Source organism: Tamandua tetradactyla, chromosome 6 (assembly GCF_023851605.1).
Source record: "Tamandua tetradactyla isolate mTamTet1 chromosome 6, mTamTet1.pri, whole genome shotgun sequence".
NCBI classification, from domain to species: domain Eukaryota; kingdom Metazoa; phylum Chordata; class Mammalia; order Pilosa; family Myrmecophagidae; genus Tamandua; species Tamandua tetradactyla.
Genome location: NC_135332.1, coordinates 154816414 through 154832599, shown reverse-complemented (window position 1 = coordinate 154832599; position 16186 = coordinate 154816414). Strand labels below are relative to the sequence as shown.

Below are 16186 nucleotides of genomic sequence, written 5' to 3'. Positions count from 1 at the left end.
CTTTCCAGAGCTGGCTTTATTTATCATATTTTTTTCTCTCCAATATCAACCTTTTTAAAGGACTAAAATTCAAATCTAACTTTCAGGTGATACAACTCCTCAAATGTCCTACAAAGCACCTTTAATTCAAAATATTCATAGCTGAATTAATTATGTTTCCTATTTCAGTTGATAGCCTCAGTATCCACCCAATTACCAAAACCAACAGTCTCTGAGCTTTTGTTTTTTGTTTTTCTTTTTATTCTTCTTTTTCCATGATCCTTTCTGTTGACATTCATGCCTAGACTGAGTTCATTCAGAGCACAGGTTGGGGCTACTGCAAGGCTGAAAAACACACCAGGCACAGAAGTAGACATAGATTTATTGTGACTTTCAAACAGGAGAGATTCTCCAGTGATGGCCGTTCCAGATGTTTAGCACCCCACAAGGAATAAGAGTCCAGGGATGGGGCAGTAATATGTGCCAGCAAATGTTCAGATATATTTGAACCACCAAACCCAAGAATTCATACTAATCTGAACAAAATAAGTTATAAAGATCAAATAATGCTCAAATATTGCCAATATTTTCTCAGAACATCAGAACATCTTTGTATTTTTTTAAATATCATAAAAGACCATCTTTTCTCAGGGTTTCCACTGTTTAGTATTAAGTTAAAAGTTTAGGAAAGTACAGAATGCACTTTTATATATTGAGGAACTGTGTCTTGAATAGATTGTTTAAAATATCTCCTTAAATCAGTTATTAGTTTCTACAATGCCGCAGTTCTCATTCCATACTACATTCCATATAGTATGAGGACACTGGGCATCTAGTATAATCATTAAAGGAGGCCTGAGACCTGACATTTTACTAAGATTAGTGTTTAAGGCTGAGATATAATCAATGCCAGTTTTACAACCAGGCATTGTTTTATATTGTTCACCCTCTGGGGAGATTGTTTACTTTCTTGACCTTTGTCCTTGGCTAAAACAGGTTTGTTGCAGGCTGTTTAGGAGGGGGCCCAGGCCCTGGGTTGCCACAGCTGAGTTAGTATCAGACACTATTCCTTCCTTCTCAGAAGTAATGCAAGAAAGAATTCAAGCCCTTTGTAGTTGTTTGAAGGAAGGACTTTGGAACCAGAAACCTAGGATTTAGATCCTGTTTCCGCCACTAGTAGCTGTATGCATTGGGGCCTGTTCTCTAATACCTTTTTGGGCCTCTTTAATTACCTTATCTATAAGTTGGAAATACACATAGTACCTGTAATATAGGGTTTATAGACTTGGAGCAGTGCCTGGTACTGTTGCAAGTACTCCATAAGTGTTAACTTTTATTATTTTTATCATTTTCATCATCATTCATATTGCAATGACTTATTTCATCTCTTGCCTGAAATATCTCAACAGTCTTTTAGCTGGTCCTCTAACTCCAGTTCTTCCCACTCCATCTTTTTAATCCATAGCAAAGTACTTACTGCCTGTCAGGTTCCAGTCAGCACAATAGAAACAGAGTAGATGTTTCGGTAGAGAAAACTGAAGAGAGTGTTGAATAAACTGTTGTTAAAGGACTGAAAAAAGGAAAAGGGAACTTGAAGTAACCAAAGGAATAATTGCAGAAGCTGCTGTAGCCCCAAGGGCCAAGGAAACAGAAGGAAGAGCCTGGGGTGATCAAAAATGGGAAAGTTAAAGGAAAGGCCCCACAAATGTAGGACTCAGGTCTTGGAGGACAATGAGCAGTCTGGATGTTTCTGGTCTTAAAGGGTACCTTGCGGGTCTTTGGGGGGCCTTGGCTGGTGCAGTGGAATTAACATGGCATCAATTCAATTGCAACAGAAAGTGAATTAAGAGCCAACGGAGATGGTAACCTCATAGTCTAAAATCTGCTCCCTAAAAGACTGCAGGAACCAGGTTTATATGCATTATTTAGATCAAAAACAATTGGGTAGGAACAATGGAAAATCAGGGAGATGACATTTATGGACTCTTCAGGGAATGAGAAAAGTTAGAGGGTGTAATGAGAAGTTTTAGGGGGACAATCTAGTTTCCTATCAGGGTTAGATAAAATGTAACTAATATGTATAGGAGTAAACATCTTGTCAGGGCACCTTTGATGGAGGCCTGAAAGTCTGTTTACAGTTCAGGTTGACTGATCCTACCTTTGTCAGAAGTGTGCTCAACTGATAGAGATTAAAGTTAACAGTATAGTGTTATTGCCTCTGCTGGGTACTAGGGAACTTAATTACAGAGGGCTTTTACAAAGGTTAACACAGTGTTCTTATCATCAAAGCTGGGAACTGAGAGATCCAGTTGCACGGGCTCTTTTAGTCCCTCTAGGGGGCCAGATGAGGCAGGTTGCAGGAGTGCCACAAGAAACTGAAATGGCAACTGTGGAATGCTGACAGAAAAAATAAATGAAGCAAATTGAAAGGAAGAGTCTCTTTTTCACTTCTACCAGCCTTCCATTTTCCCTCTAGATTTCCCTCTTGACAGAATCTGACAGAGAACCAGCTGGCAAAAGAGAAATGTGATTTTCAGAGTCCAAGAGCCAGGATTCCAGAACAGGGTGTAAAAAGTGGATTTGGAGATAACTATCAATTGCATAATAACCAGTATGATATTCTTGCTAAATACAGATTATTCCCCTTGCTTCTCTTGGAAACATTCAATACTTCTTCATTACCTATTGGATAAAGTTCAGACTCTTCACACCCTGGTCAAAACCTACCTTTTCAACTCTTTCTCCAATCTTCCATCCCCTCCCTTACAGCTCCCCCACCCTACCTCCTAATTTCTAGTCCATGATGCCCCATGACTTTTGCTTGGCAGTCCTTGATTCTTTTTCCTGAAACATTGAGTACCTCCACCATTTTGTTGACTCCTTTGTCTACCTTTATACCTTGACAAAATCTTGCTCATCCTTTAAGAATCAACATTTACATTAAACTGAGCATTCTAGGTGAAACCATTGACTCTTCTTTTGGGCTTCCATAGAGTGCTCATCCATTCATAGATTGTGTGCTTGATTCATTCGAATCAAGTAGGTGTTGATTCCTTGTTATGGTATAGACACTGTGCCAAGCATTGGACATAAAATGAAGCAAAAAATATCATGTCCTATGCCATATGAAGTTTCCTAAGTGTATTAGTTAGGGTTCTCTAGAGAAACAGAATCAACAGGGAACACTTGCAAATATAAAATTTATGAAAGTGTCTCACGTGACCGTAGGAACGCAGAGTCCAAAATCCACAGGGCAAGCTGCGAAGCCGATGACTCCAATGGATGGCCTGGATGAACTCCACAGGAGAGGCTCACCAGCCAAAGCAGGAATGGAACCTGTCTCCTCTGAGTCCTCCTTAAAAGGCTTCCCATGATTGCATTTAGCATCACTGATTGCAAAAGACACTCCCCTTTGGCTGATTACAAATGGAATCAGCTGTGGATGTAGCTGACGTGATCATGACCTATTCCTATGAAATGTCCTCATTGCAACAGACAGGCCAGCGCTTGCCCAATCAGATGAACAGGTACCACAACTTGGCCAAGTTGACACCTGTCCCTAACCATGACACTAAGGGAGTGACTTTTGAACTGTGATTTGAGGTAACAAAGGCAAAGAGGGGAGGTTGGGTTGGAAGAGAACAGTAATGAATTTGGTTTTGGAGAAATTGAGTTTGAAATTCCTTTGAGACATCCAAGAAGATAATTAAGAGGACTGTTGTATAAATGAGTTTGTGGCTCAGAAGTAAGAATTAACATGAGAAATATATTGAAAGTCTTTAGTATATATATATTCTGTCCAATGTCCTGGGAAGAAAGGAGAATAGAAAAAAGTAAGGGGACTTTGGCCAAGGTTTCAGTAACTTTAACAATTAGAGACTAAGTCAAAGAGGATGACTCAAAAAGGAAAGAAAGAAGGAATGATCAAAGAGGCAACAGAAAAAAGTGAGAGAAAATTTCAAACAGAGGGATTAGTCAACATTTTTGAATGCAGCTAAGATTTAGTAGATTAATATGTGTACATTTGCAATGAATTTAGTGACAGCATTAGTGATCATAAAGGGATCCCATTTTGTGGAGTGATGGCATTCCCACATGGAGTAGGGTGAAAGATGAGGGAGACATAATGGAGACAGCTAAAACAGAGAGCTTGTCAAGAAATCTGGCTGGAAGTAGAAGGGACTTGGGATATTTATTTCACTGTAGAATAGTTATTTAACAGCTTTTCTAGGCAGCTAGATTATGGACATCCTATGGGTAGATCTTTGTCACCTTAGCACTTTAGTACAGTCATTCTCCAACTTGAAATACTTAAATGGCTTCTCATCACTTAAAGAATGTATGCCCTTAAGCATGGCATTCAAGAACCTCTAGGAACTGGGCTTGCCAACTTGACCAGGCACACCTACCATTCCTTATTTCCCATTACCCTCCCTTGAGTTTTTAGCAGTGGAGTCAGAAAGATGAAATCAAAAAAATTCAACCAAAGTGATGGGATATGTGTGATTATGGGTCCATGATTATATTATTTAAGATTTTAACTTGTCTTGCTATGGGACTCTCCCTTACTGGATTTGAAGATAGTTGACATATTGTGAGTTGTCACTCAGCAAGAAACTGAGAGCAGCCTTCAGCCAATGGAAGTTGATGGTCTCAATCTTGCATCCTACTAAGAACTGAATGCTGCCAGTTTGGAATTCCTTTGACTTTGAAAGTGGACCCTTTCACAGTTGAACCTCAGATGACACTGCAGCTCTGGCCATCAGCTTCATTGCAGCCTTGTGAGACTCTGAAGCAGAGGGCACAGTTAAGTCATGCCGAAATTTCTGACCCATAGAAGCTTTGAGATACTAAATGTTTGTTCTTTTAAGCCACAAGGTTTGTAGTAATATTTTTACACAGCAATAGACAATATATCTTGTTACGTGGAAGAAAAAAATCTAGACTTATCTTTTCTGCATGCAATTCTGAATGAAGAGAGCATGGCTTTCCCAATAGTACAGCAACATTCTCCAGGCTGGGTATGACAAGACTAGATTGGATCTAGTACCAAATCAATCACTTTGGACTCTGATTTATAAGACATGGGTCCTATGTCCACACCAAGAGCTATGGGTACTGATGATACTGGAGGGTCATTTCAAGAAAGGAAAAGTGGGGCTCTAATACTAAAAGAAGGAGTTGTTGCCAGCAAAATTAGATATCCACCATAACTCTCCTGCATCACTCATGAATTATGCTTTCTATTCAAAGTGACCCAGACAAACATGATAATTGAAGGTGGCAGCTAAATCTAGCTTATTGTTTCAAAATCCTTTAAGGTAAACTTTCTGAAAATCATATCAGAAAAACTGAACCTTAAAGACTGTTTACTGAAATGTGACTGCCAAATATAATTCAAAAATATTACCAAAGATGAGAAATAAAGAGAACTTTCAGTTGTAGAAACTTAATAAAGTTCTCTAAAGAGACTATAATTAGATCACTATGTCTAAGATGATGACAGAATCGCCAAGATAACCATGCCACAACTATTTTTCTCTGGGTGTAACATTCTACATTGGACCTAAAACATTCAACAATGAAGCTAAAGTGTCTTTTTGTAGATACATTTTAAAAATGTTTCTAACTATTATAATCTTTTCTCTTGAAATTAAAGAAAAAAATTGTCTCTAAAGGAAGGAGAAGGTAAGAAGCTGACAGTGGGGAGTGCTCTTTCTAGCTACAATATATCACTGACATCATACCTGATTCTGAGTTTTTCAAAAACAAGAAGCCAAGAGGCAGGAATATTACCCAGTTCATTTATATTGTCTCTATTTGCAGCCAAAACCAAGGAAATTTGGCTGGGAAATTCCCTCTAATTGTGGAAAAGCAAACAAATTTGAAGGACTTTTAGATGACATGCGGCAGTGGGCAAATTTTGTCCCTCCATTAAGAACTAATGTTTATGCCCATATGGCTGTATTTATTATTTCACAAAATGCTAACTTGTCATTCAATGTAACAATGAAATGTAGTTTCAGGCTCTGAATTTATCCCAGAATTTGAGCACAAGGTTAGGAAGTAGAATAACTGAAAGAAAAACTAAGAATATTAATTCAGCCAGCTAATCTTAAATATGAACCTATGAGTGGGATTCAGAGGTCTCCTAAATCACAAATCAACTAGATGTGAAGTGAATCCCAAGATACCACCTAAAAGACAAATAGTGACTATGAGGGGAAATGATCTGATTCACTGGTGTGAGGGTAAGACAGCATTTTACATAGAAGCTAAAAGGGAGTAGCCAATAAAATTAAGTTTATTCAGCATAATCCAGGACATCGGTTGCATAACCTGTCAATATGAGAGCAAACTGGAGAAACAGAAGGATATAAAAGGAAGATAATTAGAGAAAATAGCTATATCTACAGTTAGTAAAAAACTCAAATGGGAAAATATTTCACTAGGTCTAAGATGATGACTGAGTAACCAAGATATGCATAGCATAGCTATTTTTCCATATGAGTATGTTATAAAGAAGGGCACATCAGATATCCATTGTGACCACCATATCCCTTTGCTCTGATATAAAGAATCCCCAAGCCATTTCTACTGGTCCAAGGCAAAAAATAAATAAATAAATAAATAAATAAATAAATGAATGAATAAATGATAATTTTATATCATCAAGTAGAATTTTCTGTTGGACTGAATATTCTGATCCTCAAAATATGAGAATATGATCTTGAGCCAGGAGTGCCCTTTTAGAGGTGCATATATAAGACCCCACCTCCTGCCACTGAAAGAGGCTGCTGGCTGGCACATTTCTTTCACTCTTTCTCTGTACCATATAGTTCTTAATTATAAACCAGGGATATGGAAATTTAGGCACTTTAAACAAATTTCAAAAAATGTATCTTTACAACTCAAATATTGTAGTGGTTTTTCATGCAATAATAGTTCCAAACTGTACTGAATAATTCGACACTTATTGCAAGAAAGTTCAATTCATGTGAGCATAACAAAAGCTAATGTTTAAATAATAAAGCTACAGAAAATGGAAATTAAAGAATTTCAATATTAACTTATTAAAATTGAGGCAAGCTTTATCATTCATCATAGTGTTTTACCAAGATATTTAATCTATTGTTATACAGAAATTTTTTATACCAAACTTTGGTGTAGACCAGCATGTGTTGTCTTTGTTGTTAATAAATCTCACAATATCAATAAGATATCCTGGCCTTGATCCTGTTTAAGCTTAGCATTAGTAGTATATTAATTGATATTAAATTAACAAAGATATTTTAAATTAAATTGAATTTTACTTTAACCCCATGATCATAGTATTAATGAAGAACTGTGCTAGTAAGCTTCTTTAAAGTAAGGTTTATGAGAAACAAGCTTGCACTTAGAAAACATTATCCAATTATAACATAGAGGTAGTTTTCATCTACCTCCTCTCTGACAGAAAAGGAAAAAGAAGGGTAAAGTAGGGAAGGGAAGGGAATACTATACCCTAATCCTTCTTACTGGATAATTCATTTTTATAAGACAACTTCAAAGACCCAGATATCAGGAAGATCTATTTATAACCAGACATGAGGAGTAGTTGAATCTTTCTAACCAATAGAAGCCAGCACAGGATTGGGCAAGAAAAAGTTGGTGGTTGAGAAGTCAGAAGACGTAATCCCTGCCTAATAATATTCAGGGTCTAAAAAACAATCTGCATTAAGTCAATTAAAAACTGGAAGGGAGAAACAATAAGTGTAAAAGTTCACAAATGCAAGTTGGAGCTAAGTTGAGCCATCAATGGAAAGAGCCACCTTTGCAATATGCCCTTGAAGACCTAACAGAGGAGTCTCAGAGCAAGTTATTACGTTTTTCTTAATATGAGTTTCCTCATCTATTAAAAAAAAGGACTAGTGACATCTTATCTCATGAAAATTCTGTAAAAACTAAGTTGGATTCTATGTGTAAAATATGTAGGGGTGACCAGCACATAAATGTCCAGTAAGAATTACCTTTGCAAGTTACTGCTTTGAGACTTAACATCCTAACTGGTTTCAGTCAACATCTGTAAAGGGATCAATTGACTGTCTTTAATGGACAAGAAAACCACTAGAAGCAGGTGGAGTAGATTTCTGAGGAATTTTTAAACCAGAGTTGATAGGGTCCTGGAAAGAATCCAAAAACAAATTGGAGGTACTATCCAGGGCAAGCCCTTGTTGATACTAAATGAAGTGTTAGTTAATGATTCTCCAGAACATAATATGTGAGCATGATTCTGCTGTTTTTCTATAATGTCAACATCTGCAAATAGCGGGAATTTTAAAGCTTGACCCAGCCTTTTGTGTCTTGGCAGGAATGCACTAGGAGAACTTTTCAGTTGATTTAATTAGGCTTTTTAATTTAATTTCCTAATTCTATGACTTAGTTTTATTTCTTGAACATGCACTTATTTGCTCTATCAATAGATCAATAAAGAAAATATCATTCAGTTATGCATGGATTTCTATAGAATTTCTAACACTTTTGAGATCAATAGAAAACCTTTTGTCTCACCTTGAGACTTTATAGATTTTTTAAGAGATCTGTGCTGAAAATCAATATGTGAAGAAGTGCTACTATAGTGTTCAGACTTTATAAAAGAAATATAAACACAAAACCATTTATTTTGATCACTTTGTAAACATTTACTGAGCACCTGCTATGTATAGCATCCCTGGGACCTACAGAGAATTATAGAGTAGCTATCATTTCTGCAGAGGTACAATGGTCCTCCAACTAGAATGCAGGCATAATTAGGGCAGGGGGGTTTGGCTATTTTGTTTATTTGTATAGCAACATTTCCAAGAACAGTGTCTGGCCAACAGAAAGTATACAATAAATATTTGTGGAATAAACAAAATTGCATCATATTTTTCATAACTGAATTTTATCTCTCTGGCCTAACAGTAAGAATGAAGAAAACTTATCATAATATGTGTTAAATGTAAATTGACTATGTCTTAGTTTGCAGGTGTGATTTAATCAATAAAAACATATCCTATAAAAGGAAAACCCTCAAACTAACATGGGAACCATAGTAACATTGAAGTTTTCTTATATGTAGCTAGAGAAGCCATGACATTTCCTGACATCAGAACTTCAGTTACCCTAAGCATGTTCATGAATCTGGCTGAATGTTGTTTTCCTGACTTTGAATAAGATAAACTGTGTCTCCCTGAGGCACCATGGTAGACTGAATAATAACCGACAAAGATATCCAGGTCCTTATGTAACTAGAGCCCTAGTGTCAGCAAAGTTGTCACCCCAGTTTCTCCGTTTCATCGCAGAAAGAATCAGGGATGAGAGAGAGTGAGAACAAACACCAAAGTTTATTAGAGAGTGAGTAATAGTACACATTAAAGAATTAACATGCACGTGCTCCAGGTAGAGTCACGCCCTAAGCGGAGGGTTAGCTTGTTGTATAGGGAGGTTTTGCAGCAGCAATTTTCCATCTCAGCCTTTGGACACCAGGTGTCTCCTTTGTTTCAGAAGGGGATAGCTATCAGTGCTTGTGGAGTTCCGCCACGCACTCAAAAGTTTGTTTGGGGGCAGATGTTTCACAATTTTTATGACCCCATGCTTTCTATTATTGACTAAGAGTCTCCTTTGAGCCCATGATTTTCAAGTTTTATGGTTTGAGGGAAGTTTCAGGGCTTTAGGGGAAATTTTTGTTCCATGAAGTTTGCAGCTGTGCATTAACTCTTTCAGAGCTGGATAGAAGACCAGGAACCACTGCCTTGATGCCCTATTCTATCCTGCCTCACCTATCCCTGGAGCCTGCAAATGTTAGCTTACGTGAAAGATTTTACAAATGTAATTCACTTAAGGATCTCGAGATGCTGAGATTATTCTGGATTACCTATTTGGGCCTAAATAAAATCACAAGTTCCTAATAAGAGGGCAACAGAGCGAAATAGCACTACGGAATAGAAAACGCAATTTGAAAGATGTGAAGACGCTTGTGCTGCAGGTCTTAAAGAAGGAGGAAGGGGCCACAAGTAAAGGAATTCAAGAAATGCAGATGTAAAAGCCAGAAAAAGTAATGAATTGTCTCCCAAAGCCTCCTCAAGGAGCACGGCCATGTGACACCTTGATTTCCCATGAAGCATAGTTTGGACTTCTCATCTCCTGTATTGTAAGAGAACAAATGCATGTTGAAAGCCACCAGTATCATGATAATTTGTTACAGTGGTCCAAGGAAAGTAGTATAACTTTCAGGGTAGTTTAGGCAACTTTTGAAGGGTACATCTATGAAGAAAGGGCTTAAAAGGGGTCAAATAAAAACTAAGAAAAATGCAGGTCACTAAACTTCAAAAAGTGAAAGATAAAACAAATTTGTTTTTTAATGAACTTTATTTCCCAAAGGAATAATGGTGAATTAGAAATCAGTAAATGAATTGGAAGTAACATTGCATCTCAAAATCAAGATGAAAATTCAACTGATCTTTCATCAAAATGGTGACAAATATCTTCCAGGTCTTAAAAAGTTTTGTTCCGATTACCAGAATCTTAGTGCAAATATCTAATAATTATAATACACAGTTAAAAGCCTGAAGGTACAAATATTAAGCAGATGTGATGCATGGTTAAAATGAATTATAAATTTAATGGAAAACTAATATTTTACTATTATTAATATTAGATTTTGAGCAGAACTGTAGAATTTGGAGCCCAGGAGGACATTCGTTAATGTATTCCAAGGATAGCAAACAGGTGCCAGCATATGTGACAAAACTCTGATTAACATGTAGCTGCCAGCAGTGCTGAGCTGAGGAAGATGGCAACACTTGTAGCTTTGGAGAGAAAGAATGCCATCGCCAACCAGTCAAGACTTCCATGGCCATAGGGTGGGTGAGATTGCTGGCATACGCTCCCTGGGTGTGCTGACCTTGACCCAAACAGGGTATTTTGTTTTCCTAGCATGACCCTAAGACATAGAATAAGAGCCTGAAGCATAAACTTCAGTCATCAAGTGAATTGCATGAGGTAAGTTAGCAGCAGCAAGGGGATTTTAAGCTTGGTCTCCTAAAATAAACTATTTTCTCTTTTTAGACCTGAAAGTAGCTTTAGTAGGAATGTTTAGATAATTCATAGTTTTATAAGAACTGTCCTAAGAAGTCTGAACTCACTTTCCCTTTCTCCCCTGATAACTCTACCTATGTCAAGTACAGGCATTCTACATTATTTCTAGTAGATTACGTAAGAACAGGCATACTCACCTCCTATGGAGTACTTAATGACATATTCATGCTACTGAAACCCACCAAATGAGTAGATAAAAGTGTAAAATAATTTCATATATTGAGTAACACCAATATATGAAATCAAACAAGCAAAAATGTAAAGTACTTATCTTTTGCAATTAAAGTATGAAATGTTTTTATGACAAAACAATAAATAGAAAAAATGCATACAAATAGTATATGTTTTAAATGCTGTCTATGGTATATCTCAAGTTTTAATAGATCATGTCCCTAACAAGCAAGTTATAACCATAAAAATCATATATATGTCTGATGAAGCTAGACTTTGTTACCCAATCACATTTACAAATCCTCTTTTTGTTCATGCAAGCTTAATTAACAGCAGAAGAAAGTTTGGAAATGAAATGTTTCGAGGCATGCTCACTAGCATTTGAAAAATTTGGAAATCAATGCACTTTATTATTGGTGTCTCTTGTTTTCAACTCAGCAGCTAATAAAATGGGCACATCTGTCTCACATAACATAAGTCATACCTGTGACAATTAATTCTACCTCACAAGTGAAACTTGGGTAAGGGAGTCTCCGTTATTGATCAACAACATAGATATTCTAGTTGGTCTTAAGTTATGGCTGGCTGGTGAATGATGAGGGGTGGCCCTTTGAACATCACAAAACAGTGCCTTTTGAACAATATTCCTTAACTTCTGTTGTTCGGTATATAGATGCCTAAGGGAACCAAATGAGAAACAAGTTTAACCTGAAAAATAAAGGCCATAAAACAACATGGCATGTAAACAGAGAATGGTAAAATAGTTCATGTAGCATGGAAAAAACAAGATTTATTGAAAGATTTAGAAATCAGTGCATTTTATTAATTATTAGTATCTCTGCTTTTCAATTCAGCATCTAATGAGTATATGACAAGAATATACTTTTTTTTCTTTTTTGCTCAAGATCCTTCACAGCAAGGGCCTTGAGCAGAAGAGTTTCAATTATTTATGCAACCAAATTTTCTCTTTCCATTCCATGAAGTGATTGAACCCCAGGATAACCCCTCAATAATGTTAGAATTACATAGATCTAAGCTAGAATTATCGTTAACTAATAACTCCACATCACAGCCTTGTAAGAACACTAAGCAAAATTAAGAGCAGTATGTACTAACATTTTCTGGGAAATCTTCAAGCCAAGGGATGGGAGGGGTGTTAAAACTCAGCTGGAATCCCAGGGTAAAGAGGCATATCAAAAAGAGAGAATGACATGAGAAAAAGGAACAGTATTGGTGCTAAGAACAGTGTCAGGAGAAGTTAAATAGATGGTTTGACCAAAGCAAAACTCCTTCACTGAGGAACAATGGGTTTAGGTTCCAAGCAAGTATGTATTAATAATGAAGTCCTTCTCCCTCCATGCCTCAACTATGATCTTGCCACATTATTTTCTTCTTGATCTTCTTATCTCTCCTACTGATCTCATCTACCCCAATGCCTTCAACCATCCTATTCAGAGCATCCTGAATTACTGTACAATGGTTGAGTTAGACAGACATTGGCCTGGATCGTAGTATAACAGCTCACAGGGAAAAACCTGTAGGGGGCACAAGAGTAGTTTAGTGGTAGAATTCTTCCCAGCCACACAGGAGACCTGGGTTCAATTCCCAGTCCATGCACATCCCAAAAACCAAACAAGCAGAACAAAAACAAACAAACAAGCAAACAAAAATTCAACAAATGGTGCTGCAATAATGGGATACTCACATGGAAAAATAATGAAATGTGACCCTGCCATACAGCATACAAAAAAAAAGAAGGAAAGAAAAACCTATTGCAAGTTAATGGCACACTCTTATCTGTTAAATGGGTATAATATTGGCCTTGACTTTTTAAGCTTATTATGAGGATTAAATAGGATAATATATCTAAGGTGTTCAACAAAATATCCAAGTAAGTACTCAATGAATATTAGAATTTAATAAGTATTCTTATGCCTTGTTCTTTAATTTCCATTTCAATCAACACACTGATTCATCCCTTTAGTACAGTGGACCTAAACATCTAAAATTGCTTTTTATTTTCACTAATTTCTTTCTTCCCCACAAACATCTATTCAACAATGGAAAACATAGAAAAGGAAAAGAAGAAAGTATCATGAATATCATTTTCTGTGCATATTTCACATAGTTCGTTTTTTAACTATAAATTGCATTACATAATTTGCATTTTTACTTAGCAATATAATTATGGCATTTTCCTCATCATTAAATAACTGAATAAACATTGTTTTAATGGCTTTATAGTACTGTTTTATGAGAGCACACCAGAATTTATTTAACCAATTTTTCTGTTTTAATTATTTAAAGAGTACTGTAGTAATTATGCATAAGAATTTTTCTGTGTTTGGGGTTTTTTTCTTTGAAGCTTTTTTACTTCCTTAACAAAATTTCCCTGAATTAGTGTTTCAGAAACAAAGAAAATCAGCTTACATATTACACATATTTTTAGTAAATTTCTTCCCCAAAAGTTTGCAGCAATAGCCATTCTCAGCAGCCACATGCATTTTACTTTACTCTTACATATAATGGGAGGTACTTTCTTTTTAATCACTAATAATTTGGTAATGACTAAACTGTTTTATATATATCACATCCCTCACTTCAGTTTTCCTTTTCAACATCTCCAGCATTCCGTGATTATTATTCATTAGTCACTGCTTTTGTAAGATAGTTCCTACAAAAATCATTCAATAACCCCACCCCCACCCAGCATCTTCTAAATGTAGTCACAATTTATTTAGACTTGAAGACTTTTACACGTATTGTTCATGGCTTACCTACTTGTCTACCCCCCTAGAATTGTAACTCCACATTCCTTTGACTCCAGGCCCATTCTATGTACTCTGAAGAATCCCATATTTGTATGATCACTCTTCAAGTATCCAGTCCGTAGACATAGCTGCCTTCTTGACATTACAACCTGGATGTTTCAAAGGAACCAGAACCCTAATGCATTTAAAATAGAACTAACTAAAATATTTTGTTATTCCCAAACTCTTTCCTATTTCTGAACAACCAACATAGTTGCTCAGGTCAGAAACTTTCTTCATCAAATCCCCCAATTAAACTGCCAGGAAGCCTGCCGGCTTTGCGCAATGTCACTCAGTTGCAACTTGCACCACTAAAATCACCCAAGTCCAAGCTATCTGCATCCCTATTCTAGTTTCTACTACAGTCTTCTAGCATATCTTCCTAACTCTATACTTTACCCTCTCCCTGCCATTCTTCTTTTATCTGTCAGAATAATAGAAAAGTTTAAAAGAAAGAGCAAGCTTAATCTTAGCATGCATTAACTTATTTAAGTTTGCACACTAAATAAAAATTTTACATCTTGCCTTTTTAAATTCATTATTAAAAAATTATTAGAGCATAATTATGTTATGTCATTCCCCTGACTAAAACCTTCAATGACTTCTATTGCACATAGAATAAAATGCAAGTTCTTTACCATAATTTATTAGATGCTAAAAAAAATCTGACCTTGTTATCTTTCTAGCTTCATTTTGTGCTACTCTCTAACTCATACACTGTGCTCCAAGTACATTAGCCACCTCTCAGCCCCTCAAAAGTGCCAGCTTCTTTCCCACTGCAGGACTTTTGCACACGCTGTTATACATTAAAAATCAAACAACCTCTCTTCTGAATTTGAATTGCATGTTTATTTTTATAAGAAACTACGGCTATATATAATAAGAGACACTTCTTCTAAGAAACCTTATTATTGCATGGGAAGTTACTATGTTAACATTGTTTATTAATAGGAAGTTAATATTGTTCTAAATATTTTGTGAGAATATTGGGGGGTATTGAGCCAGTTTGAAACTGTTGTACATCCCAGAAAAGTCATATATTCTTTAATGCTCATTCAATATCGTTGAGTGAGATCTTTTTTATTACATTATTTCCATGGAGATATGACCCATCCAGTTGTGGGTAGGACTTCTGATTAGGTGGTTTCCATGGAGATGTGTCTCCCCTATTCAAGGTGGATCGCTTACTAGGGTCCTTTGAGAGGGAACCTTTTAGGAAAAAGCCTCAGAGCTGAAACATACAGAGACGTTTGGAGATGCTGAAAGAAAATGTCCCAGTAAAGCCATTTTGAAATGAGATGCTGGGAGAGAAAGCTAGCAGATGTCAGTATGTGTCTTCACAGCTAACAGAAACCCCGAACATCATTGGCCCTATCTTGAGTCAAGGTATCCGATGCCCTAGTTTGAACATTTTTATGACCTTAGAACTGTAACCTTGAAACTTAATAAATTCCCTTTATAAAAGCTAACCCATTCTTGGTATATTGCATTTCCAGCAGCACCAATAAACTAAAAGATGCATTGTGCCATGTTTAACTCATCTGTTTTTCCTAGGCCATTTTCAGCTTTAAAATTTGAGTTTCAGGATTAAGAGAATTTTAGTTTACTAAGCAAATTATTAATCATTGGTATTAATGATTCTTCTAAATTGCTTCCCCCAAATCTTCTTTATTTCTTAGGCTATTTATCTATCCTGACCCAAGTTTACTAAATATTGATAGCATTCTCCTTAGCTAAAATTCCATTGCCATCCATTAAAAGTTAATTATATGCTACATTTCCTAACACTTCTTCATTTCTGGCAAGCAAATTATGAAACATTTTCCCCCAACTTCAAAACTAATTTATGTTCAGAAAGGATTACCAAAGGAAAAAGGGGAAAATACTCTAGCTATAAGTAGCTTTGTGCTATGTGGCATATCCCTATATGTATGTTGTGGATATGCTATAATTTAGCATTGCCTAAAGTATGTTGGGTGTTCCACCAGACAGCTTCAAGATAATTTAGAAAGCATAAAACTAGAAACTTGAAAAACTTTTAAAGAGTTATATATTTTGCATCAATATTTAGATATACAATATAGGCAGTATAACAGTAGTGATATAAC

General features: G+C 36.2%; 1 long non-coding RNA gene across 9 annotated transcripts in view; it reads right to left on the bottom strand.

The window, feature by feature from the left end:
- Window positions 1-16186, bottom strand: part of LOC143686445 (uncharacterized) — a 275383-nt gene that overhangs the window by 145633 nt on the left and 113564 nt on the right. The window contains exon 6 of one of the 9 annotated variants that reach the window (XR_013177147.1): window positions 4549-4768. The exons of the other annotated variants lie outside the window; for them this stretch is intronic. This is a non-coding gene — a long non-coding RNA (uncharacterized LOC143686445). The remainder of the gene's footprint in view (window positions 1-4548; window positions 4769-16186) is intronic. 9 annotated transcript variants of the gene reach the window in all.